Genomic DNA, 12302 nt, shown 5'->3' with positions numbered 1-12302 from the left:
GGCACCCCAAGAGTACACTCTTAAACTCTCGACTGCGGCGTAATGCTACAGCCTGACATCTCTGTACCCTCAGACTATGTAAACATAATATGAATGTTCCTGTATATTTTATTCTATAACATTTCACTTTTAAAGTGGTTAATTGTTTAGTCCCTCTGGAATTTATCTTATTGTATGTTATGAGGTACAGATATAATTTTCCTTTTCCAAAATGTGGGCAGTTTCCCTGACTCCAGTTTTTCTTGGCTCCTATGTCAAGGTGGATATGGGACACTGGATATCCTTGCTGATGAAAACATGTAGTCTCCAACCTCAGATGAGAATTTACTACTCTACAAGACAGCAAGCTTTTTAGTTGTCCTTAGTGAATGTCTTCAACAGCTGTCCTAGACCTTCCTTGTTTCCTCAAGACTCCTTCTCGTATCTCATTCCCACTACTTTCATTGGTTCTCGAGGACAGAGCCTTGCACAACACTTCATGAACCATTGAATGTACACTTAAAAATGATTAAAATAGGGGCGCCTGGGTGGCGCAGTCGGTTAAGCGTCCGACTTCAGCCAGGTCACTATCTCGCGGTCTGTGAGTTCGAGCCCCGTGTCAGGCTCCGGGCTGATGGCTCGGAGCCTGGAGCCTGTTTCCGATTCTGTGTCTCCCTCTCTCTCTGCCCCTCCCCCGTTCATGCTCTGTTTCTCTCTGTCCCAAAAATAAATAAAAAACGTTGAAAAAAAAATTAAAAAAAAAATGATTAAAATAGTATTCTATGTTATGTATCTTCTACCACCATAAAAAAATCTACACACAAAAAATACTCCATGGAGAAAACTGAGGCCATCAGCTCTACACTCTTTCAACCACCACCATCAATGCCTACCCCACATTTACATGTACAAGAACATCCCTAACTACCTAGTTGAGGAAACCCTAATCAGTCTCTGGGAATGAGGGGGTTTTTCTCTTCATCTGTGGTCTCCACATTGACCTGGGCCATTGAGCCCACAGTCGCATCACCACTTAACCAAGAATATCGCTCCACGGCAGTGAAGCCTTCTCTAGGATAACGTTTCTCCCATCCTAAAAAAGCCTACACTTGGCCCCTCATCCTCTAGTTACTATTTATATTTTCTTCCTTTCTTATCCAAATTTTCCAAAACCTTGCCTTGTACTTGTTGACTCCACTTCATCTCCCATTCATACCTCAACCCACCCTACTTGAGCTTCCCTCCCTCTCTTCCTGCCTCTTCTCCCAAATTGTTTTATTTGTTCTGCTCTCACCACGGTCTCCTATGACTTCCTGTCTACTTTCTTCAGTGGACATTGTTCAATACACATCTTATTTCGCTTTGGACATCTGATTCTCCTGTTTCTCCTTTGTTTCTTCTAGGACATGGTTCTTCTCCTTTTTTAAACAGAGTTTGAATTCCTTAAAATTCTGTCTTTATTCCTCTGTTCTTCTCTCCTCTCATCCACCCACGTATTTTCAGATACAACATAATTATGATGACAGAAAAAGCTCTTCGGCATAGTTCTTTCAAATAGTTTGACATATTTATCTATCTGCCTCTTACTGGATGTCCCACTGGTACTTCACATCCACCTGAACTCAGCATCTCCTTACCTTCTTATCTTTAATGGAGATGCTCCTTCTGTGCTTGGTCTGAGTTGCTCCACTATCCAATCATTCATGGGTTTCCTGTGGGTGGCTCGGCTGAGCATCTGATTCTTGATTTCAGCTCAGGTAATGATCCCAGGGTCATGGGATCAAGCCCTGTGTCAGGCTCCATGCTTAGCATGGAGCCTGTTTAAGATTCCCTCTTTCTCTCTCTGCCCCTCTCCCCTGCTTGCTCGCTCTTTCTCTCTCTCTCTCTCCCAAATAAAAAAAAAATTATTCACTCAAACTAGAAATTGGGAGTTGCCACTGCCTCTAATATTACTTTCATCTTCTACACCTGATACCTAAGTCTTGATAATTTTCATCCTTTTTAATTCTGGAATTTGTTCCCTCCTCTCCATCTTGACTCCCATCCCTGCAGATTGCCATCATTCTCCTGGCCCTAACAGACTCCTGCCTGTTCTTCCCTGTCTCCAGTGATGCCCCCTCATATCCATCCCCTATCCAAAATCTAAACTTGACTTTACCACTTTGGGTACTGTGCAGAAAGGATAGGTGGATAAAATTTAAGTTGCTTCTTGGAGTTCTCCATCTTCTAAAAGCCAGAACTCAAGAGTGAACTCTTGAAACTAATATTATACTATATCTTAACTAACTGGAATTTAGATAAAAACCTTAAAAAAAGTGAACTCTTCATAGTCTAAGTCCTGACCACAATTCTGGCTTTACTTGCCCCTGCACCATTCATTACACTTTGGGGTCCAGGAGCACTAAAGCATTTATGCATCCATCAATGTTATTTATCATTTCTGAATGTCTATTGCTGATGTCTGCTCTTCTGAGAACACTCTGTCCCTGCATCCCTACTCTTCCTCTATTACCTAACCTCACCTTTTCACACTCCTCCACAGAGAGCCTTCTGTAACTCCTCTCCTCACCCCTGTGCTGGGTTATATGCATAATACCCCTGTGTGGCTATAACCTTGTTCTGTCCATGTTTCCAAATTATCTGCATGTCTATTTTCCACACAACACTGTGAGCTGTTTGATGGAAAGGAGAGTACCCCAAACATATTTATTGATTTATTGACTCAATAAATGAGTGGTCCAATTAAAGCCTATAAACCAAAGTACTCACAAAAGTGTATTTACTCTTTGAACATCAAGGAGGCTATTTAATTTGGATTAAAATTCATGCTGAACAAGAGAAGTCCTTCTGATTATTAATAATTTCAAAACATCCCTGCTACAGGGACTCTCACAGCATTTTTTAAATTTGTTTGTTTTGTTTTGGTTTGGTTTTTTGTTTATTCATTTTTGAGAGAGAGAAAAAGCATGAGCAAGGTAGGGGCAGAGAGAGAGGGAGACACAGAATCCGAAGCAGGCTCCAGGCTCTGCATGATCAGCACAGAGCCCTATGTAGGGCTCAAACTCACAAACTGTGAGATCACAACCTGAGCCAAAGTTGACACTTAACCTACTGAGCCACCCAGGTACCCCTTGTTTTTAGTCTTTAAATAGCCCATCTGAGCACTGCAGGTCTCTTCCCCATCACTGTGCTCATTGAATGTTTGGGGAAATGTACCCATCACAGACCTAATGCTAACATTGATGATAAATGATATACCACAGATACTAAATTCACCACTACAAAAAGCTGAAGTTTTTCCAAACTCAAATTCTTTGAAATGGTTTTATTCCCTACCAGAAAGATGGAAAAAAAATTTTTAATGATAATTTTTTTATTAAAAAAATTTAAGTTTATTTATTTTGTTATTTTATTTTATTATTATTTTTTTAATATGAAATTTATTGTCAAATTGGTTTCCATACAACACCCAGTGCTCCTTCCAACAGGTGCCCTCCTCAATGCCCATCACCCACCCTCCCCTCCCTCCCACCCCCCATCAACCCTCAGTTTATTCTCAGTTTTTAAGTTTATTTATTTTGAGAGAGAGAGAGAGAGAGAGAGAGAGAGAGAACACAAGCAGGGAAGGGGCAGAGAGAGAAGGAGAGACAGGATCCCAAGCAGGCTCTGTGCAACTAGCACAGAATCCAACGTGGGGCTGGAACCCATGGACCACGAAATCATGACATGAGCCAAAATGAAGAGTTGGATGCATAATCTACTGGGCCACCCACGCACCCCAATGATCATTTTCTTTCTAAAGCAGAAAGCAAATAATGTATCTCAAAACAGTCTAGTGCTCACTGACAAATTTTATGGAAGAAAATAAAATTATAATTAATCAATTTTGGGGCACCTGGGTGGCTCAGTCAGTTAAGCATAGGACTTCGGCTCAAGTCATGATCTCACAGTTTGTGAGTTTGAGCCCCACGTGAGGCTCAGCGCCTGCTTTGGATTCTGTGTCTCCCCCTCTCTGTCCCTCCGCCACTCGTGCTCTGTCTCTGTCTCTGTCTCTCTCTCTCAAAAATAAACATTAAAAAAAAAACCTTAAAGAATTAATTTTGAGGTGATAGTTTTCAAAAACGAATAGAAAGACTTAAGAAAGTGGCTGATTCTGTGGTCCTTTTGAGACTTTCTTAAAATGGGGAAGGGAACTAACCTTTGTGTGTCATATCCATGCTGGGTATTCTACATATATTGTAGTACTCTCCATTCTCAAGAGAACCCTATGAGATAGATTATCCCCTTTTTCCTTGAAACTGAGGTTTGAGGGCGTCTCCATTTATGACAACGTAAGATCCACATCTTCTCATGTGAGATAAGGGGAGTAAGCCCAACCCTGTCCATTTGCAGAGTCTTGATCTTCCAGTTACAGAAACCTAAAATTATGAGTGGGCTTATAAAAAAGTAAAGGAAATAATGATAAGCAGAAATGATAGTTATGCACATTAAATGGGCTGAGTGATTATTATTCTGTTGCTTCATCTGGTGCTACAGATATTAGCTAAGTGATATTGTTGATCTCTTGTAAACCATTTATATAAATGTTGGTGATGTAAGAATGTTTAAGATTATCATGATCACGATATGCTTGCGGCTTTACCAAATTGAATAGGTAATAGTGGAACAAAAACATGCTGAACACTTATAACATACCTCATTCTTGTTTTTCTGTACTCTTTTCAGTACGTAAACTCTCTTTGCCTGGGCCTAAAATTTTAGCTCATCTGTTTACTATTAGTTTGCAAGCCATGCTTGAATTTCATTGCCATAAACCATGTTGTTGGGCCCAGCAGCTGCTCTCTCAGTAACCCTGGTCTTCTGAACAGGCTCTAAGAGCTACAGTTCTGACATCTGAAATGCTGAGAAATTATAGATGATAGGCCAGGGAATTGATAGTGCCTCTTTCTTACACACTTCAGACACCCGTATCTTTCATAAATTATATGGAGAGAAACGTGTTGTGAAGAGCCACGTTCTGAAATGAACACCTGGGCATCAAGTGATAGCCTAGTAAGCTTCCTCTTAGGAGTAACAACACCATCTCTTATTTGGCTCACTTTTATTTCAAAAACAGTAGATTTTCCAAAATGGTTGCATTTTACCCCTTTGCCGTAAGTGCTCTGTCCTGTGGTGAGGAATATTAATTCATTCCATAAGAAACATTTACATGCATCCTGCGTTCCTCCCTATGGCACGTCCTACAATTAAATTATCCATCGTGTTTTAGGCTGTTTCTGACTTGCCTTCCTGATAGAATGTAAAGACGGCAGGAAATAATATCTGTTTTGTTCACACCTGAACCCCCAGACGCAGCACTGTGCCTGGGACACAGTTGGCAGGTGGACATTTATTGAATAGATAAATGGGCACCGGCTATTTGTGTGGTGCTATAGTGGTGACAGCTGCGGGTGTTCTGTGCTGACCTAACAACACCTGCAGCTTCGATGAGAAACCCCCACATCCCTCTCTACCCAGCTGAAGAGGAGGCTGGTGGGGAGGAGGCTTGGTGGAAGGAAGTGCAAAGACAGCTTTTAGGTAATGGACCAAAGGGGCCGAAACAGAAGCAGGTGCTGATGATTTCAAAAGTTACAGAATATTGTTACTTAACACTCAACGGAAATCCCTCCAGTGGGCCAGGCACGGACAGCCTTAAAAATAGAAAGCTGTCAAGATTTATGGCTGTTTTGAGGAAAACAGCTCCAAGAAAAAAAGCACACGTTTATATACCAATATATTTTAAAATAGTGGCTGTCATTAAGTCTGTGCTAGTTTAACGACTGGTTTTGGCAGTGTTTCATTATGGAATAAAACCAGCAATTTTCTACACATCCCCTCACTAATGCCATATACAGGCACATGTTACACCTTTCGGAGTCAACAGAAAGCCCTGTTTATTCAGGTCAGTGAATATTTCTTTAATACTAGAAGTTCTAGTTTTAGACAGAAATTTTTTCAACTTAAGGGCCCAAACTGCTAAAGTTCTAGTTGGCTATTCTACTTAACTGTTATTTTTATCAAAATAAAATGCTTGTACATTGTGCATAATGCAGTGTTAATTTTTTTCAATTTTAATGAAATAATTTAGGCATAGGTACATAATACCTATAAATAGTACTAAAAAGCTTGTAGTAAAACCAATACTCCCTTTCTCTCCCTGCTCCCTGCTCCCTGCCCAATGTTCTCTTCTCCAAAAGCAACAACTTTTTAGCTCATTTAGTTCTTTTGGAAGTTAACCCAATATTTGCATACAATAAACTCTCTCTCTGAAGCCTCCATTTGTCGTGTTCCTATCTGATTTCATAGATCCCTGGGCCCTGTATAACCATATTCCTGGTATGTTCCTTTAACACCACCTTGAGAATTCTCTTTGCCTGTCAAAGGAAATTTGTTTCTTGCATTGAGTCTTTTATTTCTTGCGTTGTCTTCTTTTGTCTTTTCTTGATTTATACCCCCATTGTCTTGCTATAATATTTTCCAGTTGCTTCCTAGGACAAAATGCTTTGAGGTGTATTTATTTTTTGTACATACTTGTCTGAAAATGTTTATTTATTTATTTATTTATTTATGTATTTATTTATTTATTTTATGTTTCATTTATTTATTTTGAGAGAGTGCAAGAGCAGGGAAGGGGCAAAGAGAGAGAGGGAGACAGAGAATCCCAAGCAGGCTCCACCCTGTCATCACAGAGCCCAACAGGGGGCTGGAGCCCAGAACCAGGAGAGCATGACCTGAGCCGAAATCAGGAGTCAGAAGCTTAACTGACTGAGCCACCCAGGTGCCCCGAGAATGTATTTTTTCTACCCTCCCTCTTGATTGGTTGGGTATAGAATTCTAGTTTGGAAGTCACTTTGTGTCAGATGTGGAAGGCATTGTTCCATTGTCTTTTAGAGTTTGGTATTGCTGTCAAGAAGTCTGATAACTTATTGATTCCTGATCATTTGTATATATCCCATTTGTCCTCTCCAAAGCTTTCAAATGGTCTCTTCACCCCTGTGATAACCAAGTTTGTCAGTGACATGACTTGTTATATTTTGTTTTGTTTTGGATTTTTTTTTTTTTTTTTTTTTTTTTGCTTTGATGAAAACTTTCAATTTGGAAATTCATATTATTCCCTTCTGAGAAATTTTCTTGTATTATTGATTTCCTTCTGGGTTTTTTTCTGGTCTCTTTCTAGATCTCTTATTGGTAAGTTATTAGACTAATTTTAATTGATTTTTTATTTTCATATTTTTCCATTTTTCGTTTCCATCTCTTGGACTTTCTGTTCTACTTTTGGGAGATTAACTTAGAGATATAATATGGAATTTATATCCCATACTAAATCTCTATACTGTTTGTTTTTAGCTAACAATATGTATAATATGAATTCTAATAAATGCATTTGCTATATTATTTCAATGTACCTCATTTATTTAACTAATAGAAACATTTATTAATAGACTAGCCTGATTTGTTCAGTTTAGTTTGTTGTTCAGGTGACCCACTTGATTAGTTTTCTGTTTCACTCTCAAAAGTATCCTGTACTGGGTGATAAGTTACATGGTCACACTATTTACTGAGTACTTAGCATGTACCAAGTATTTTATATTTTTTCAGATTTTATTTTTAAGTAATCTCTACACACAATGTGGAGCTCAAACTCACAACCTTGAGATCAAGAGTCTCATGCTCTACCAACTGAGCCAGCCGGGCGCCCCCACAAGTGTTATTTTAAGTGCTATGTATATAACAATACATCTATGTAACAACCCAATGGAGTAGATTCTGCTACCATCATTATGTAAATTAGGAAATTGAGGCATACATAATTTAAATAATTTTTCCAAGGTGTCTCAGCTAATAGGTGTTAAAGCTAAGACTTGAACTCAGGAAATCTGTCTGCAGAGCCCAGGCTTTAGTCACTGTGATACTGCTTTCTAACTCTTCACAGTCTCCTATTTGGGAGATATTAGGTTGTTTCTGACTTTGTATTACTGCAAACACTGTTGGACTTCCTTTTAGCAAAACCTTTGTGATCTCCTTTATTATTTCCTTGGGAAGGATAAATTCCTAGCAAAACCAGCTTTCTTGATTTTCGGCTCAGCACTCTTTCAACGATGCCATGCTGTGTACGTCTTGACGATGGTGCTGACTAGCAAATCCTGTCATTACGAGAAGGCAGACAATAAGAAAGCAGATCGGGAGAAACAGCACTCTGGAAAGAGCCGTGTCTCTGTGACTCCCAAGTAAATGAAAAGATAGAGAAGGCTGTCGTTATTTCTGATCCTTTAAAACTTTTGCTGCCCTTCTTTTCCTGGCTAACATCATGTGTGCTTGTCTTTACCTTGGAATTTACAGACTTCTTGACAACTGCCCTCCACCCCCATCTACTGTCCACAGGAAGTTGAAGTGTTCATTAAGACACCATCCCTAAGATAAATCTACAAATGAGCAAATAAGTGGCTAATATCATGGGCTGTGGTTGGCAAAGAGGCAACTTTGTCATGACGTTAGGTCAGAGACAGGTCAGCAGCTCCTTCCTGGAATGATATTTACCTGTGAATAATTCAGTTGATATAATCACCTCAGCAAGTCTTTCACTTGCATGAGTAAAAAAATCCACCCAAGGAGGCAGCCAGAGATTTTCCTAAAATCTTCCTTCTAAACCCAGCTTAAATTTCATCTCTCTCAGGAAGTTCTCATTGCTTGAATTCCTCCAGCTTCTCTGGCCTGATCTATACCAGATCCTGATCTATTAGGAGTATAAGAACTAGGATTTGTCTTTTATATCTGATTCAGCAAATATGAATGGAGTGCCCATACATGCCAAGCACTGTGTGAAACATAAGGAAAAGAAGAAGAAAACAAAATATTTCCATGCCCCACGATCTTCAGTAAAGGTGTGCAGCTTCCGCAGAACTCACGCAACTTCTTAAAATGAAAAGCCCTACTGGTTCACTGTTTACGGGGCATTCTCCTATGACCTCTTTTAATCTGACTGTAAGCTATTCTTTCATTTCCTATCTGTGCTTTTTATGCTTCTTGTTGAAATTAGAAATACCATATGTATATAATGGAAAACACCCAAGTGCAAATAGAAGAGACCGTATGAAAATGAGTTAACCATAGGGTCCTATATCTAGAGAAACTTAAGGTATTTGAAACAAGAGAATGTTTTCTTTAATTTAGAAGGGAAAATAGAAGTAGCCCACACACAGTTACTGCAATTGTTCTCCATCAACGTACATTGTTTTAAAATCTTCTGTTTACATCTCTGTGTGTGTGTGTGTGTGTGTGTGTGTGTGCTTTTGGAAAGGAAGGACCCTGCTTATTAATTCTTTAATTCTGAGCACCTGGCACAGGGCAGGTTTTCATTTCATGTTTGTCAAAGTATATCTTTATTGGCCTTTAGGATACAATAAATTGTATAACACACCGTTGATTTAATAACAGCTTTACGTGGGAGGGGAAAAAAAAGAGGCACCACGTCTGTATACAACATTTGTAAACAGCTATTATAAAACACATCCTGATTTCAAGAAAGCCAAAGTTTAAAAAGTATGCCTCAGAATGGAGGAAATCCTTTAATTGTCCTTTACTGGACTTCTGGTCTCAAAAACAGAGTAAACTTGCCTCCATTATGTCAGCGAACAAAAATTCTTCTTCTTTTTTTTTCTTTTGGACAAAAATTCTTTAGTGCTGGTTGTGTTGACTCAAATCATCCTACCCTTCCTTCAGTGCGCTTTTTGAGACCACTGATAACTTCCAACCATTTGTCTGTTATTGTTTTCCTGGATTTCCATTTCCTTGTATTAAACACCTCTGTTTGAAATTCTCCAAGCCTTCTATTGTCTCAAGGGCCCTTCCTCCAGGGCTCCTTTCTCTTACTGTAGCTCTCATTCATCTTGTCCCCAATGTGGGCACCCCCCAAGGCTCAGTCCCCTTTTTTTTCCAGTCTTCACTAGCGGTTCTCAGCCCAGGCTGCACATTGCAATTACTCAGAGACCTTTTAAAATATCCACACCCAGATCCCAACCCAGATCAATGGGATCAGTCAATTTGGCTGAAATATTTAGCACTGTGACCCTTGGTCATGGAACTTAACCTCTGAAATTCAATTTCTTCACTTGTAAAATTAAGATGATGTTAAAATCTGCTTCATCAGAATGCTGAATACATTCTTATTCCCCATGATGACTGCAAATACCGTGTCCTCTTCTTTTTTTTTTTTTCCATTTATTTAAAGCCTGCATTTCCTTGAAAACTCAAATCCTTCCTCCTCCCCCATAGCCTCCATAATCACAATTTATTTTGGTTTGTTTGCAAGTTATACTGAAAACTCAAGATGGGCCTATGAAATAGTCTCCTTGCTGATCTTCCTACAAGTTTCAATTCTTTCTCTACATAGCCGTCCAACATTCCAGAGTAATCTTAAAAATTAGATCATGTTGCTTTCTACTTTAAATCAGCCAATGAATTCTCTTTGTTCTTAAGTTACAATCCAAATTCCCTAACCTAGCTACGAGGTTCTATGAAATCTGACACTCATCTTGCCTCCCTCCCACTGATCGCCATAGTCTAGCCCCCCTGGTTCTAATCTGATATAGTCTTTCCCACCTTGGAGATTTGCTCATGCTGTTCACTCTGCCAGGAATGATCTTATGCTCATCTTTCCGAAGTCACCTTAATAATTACCTACTTGGTGAACACCTCTCTGACCCTCAGGCCCAGTAGTGTCCCTAGAAAAATCAAGTCTTTATATCCCATAAATATCCTTTGTAATGAAATATTTTATCATGAGCTGGATGGAATAGAACAGGTTATTAACTTTTTCTTAATAAACCTCTATATTGATTGATTTGTTGCCACAAACATGAATTATATTTGTAATGTTTAAAAGTTACTAAGAAGCATGAGAGGGGTGCCTGGGTGGCTCAGTTGGTTGAACATCTGACTTTTGATTTTGGCTCAGGTCATGTTCTCATGGTTTGTGGGACTGAGCCCCCCATAGGGCTCTGTGCTGACAGCATGGAGCCTACTTGGGATTCTCTCTTTCCCTCTCTCTCTGCCCCTCCCTGCTCTGTCTTTTTCTCTGTCAAATAAAAATAAACTTTAAAAACTTTTAAACTTTTCTAGTTATCATTTTGTAATTATAATTGTCTTCATTACACAGTCAGTATTTAACATATGCAGATTGGTTTTGTAATTTATACAAATATATATATATATATCTTAATTTTACAAATTTTACAAATATATATATATATATATATATATAATCTCCAATTTCCTAATTGAATCCACAATTCCTTAAGTATAGTCTTTTCTTTTTTTTTTAAATTTTTTTCAACGTTTTTTATTTATTTTTGGGACAGAGAGAGACAGAGCATGAACGGGGGAGGGGCAGAGAGAGAGGGAGACACAGAATCGGAAACAGGCTCCAGGCTCTGAGCCATCAGCCCAGAGCCTGACGCGGGGCTCGAACTCATGGACCGCGAGATCGTGACCTGGCTGAAGTCGGACGCTTAACCGACTGTGCCACCCAGGCGCCCCAAGTATAGTCTTTTCTTATAAATGTTTGCATGTCATGACCTGGCATAATCCGTATCATATTCCCTAAAAATGAATATAGCTAACATTCTTTCATCCAAGGAAAGTAGTCAAAGCTTCAATATTTCTCAGATATTTTATTTCTTTTCTTTTCTTTTTTTTTATTATTTGAGAGAGAGAGAGAGAGAGAGAGAGAGTGCACAAGCAAAGAAGAGGGGTAGAGAGAGAGAGGGAGAGAGAGAATCTTAAGCTAAATCCATGCTCGGGGCGCCTGGGTGGCACAGTCGGTTAAGCGTCCGACTTCAGCCAGGTCACGATCTCACGGTCCGTGAGTTCGAGCCCCGCGTCAGGCTCTGGGCTGATGGCTCAGAGCCTGGAGCCTGTTTCCGATTCTGTGTCTCCCTCTCTCTCTGTCCCTCCCCCGTTCATGCTCTGTCTGTCTCTCTCTGTCCCAAAAAATAAAATAAACGTTGAAAAAAAAAAAAATTTAAGCTAAATCCATGCTGAGCATGGAGCCCAGTGTGGGTTTCGATCCCATGACCTGAGACAAAATCAAGAGTCTAATGCTCAACCAACTAAGCCACCCAGGTGTCTCTCTCAGATACTTTCTAACAAGTTTTCTATGTTTAAATAAATACAGCAGATTTTCATACTTCTATCCCCAAAGTTTGTTGAAGTTTCTTTGATTTTCAGTGGACTCTAATGAGGTTTTTGGCTTAGAGATATTTGATAGAGCATTTGTAGATAGATGC

The 12302-nt window shown here is 39.4% G+C and overlaps 1 protein-coding gene across 5 annotated transcripts in view; it reads right to left on the bottom strand.

The window, feature by feature from the left end:
- SPMIP2 (sperm microtubule inner protein 2) overlaps window positions 1-12302 on the bottom strand; it is a 99174-nt gene that overhangs the window by 32109 nt on the left and 54763 nt on the right. The window lies entirely within an intron of this gene.

This window comes from Neofelis nebulosa, chromosome 3, assembly GCF_028018385.1.
Source record: "Neofelis nebulosa isolate mNeoNeb1 chromosome 3, mNeoNeb1.pri, whole genome shotgun sequence".
NCBI classification, from domain to species: Eukaryota; Metazoa; Chordata; class Mammalia; order Carnivora; family Felidae; genus Neofelis; species Neofelis nebulosa.
This window is presented reverse-complemented; position numbering and strand designations above follow the sequence as displayed.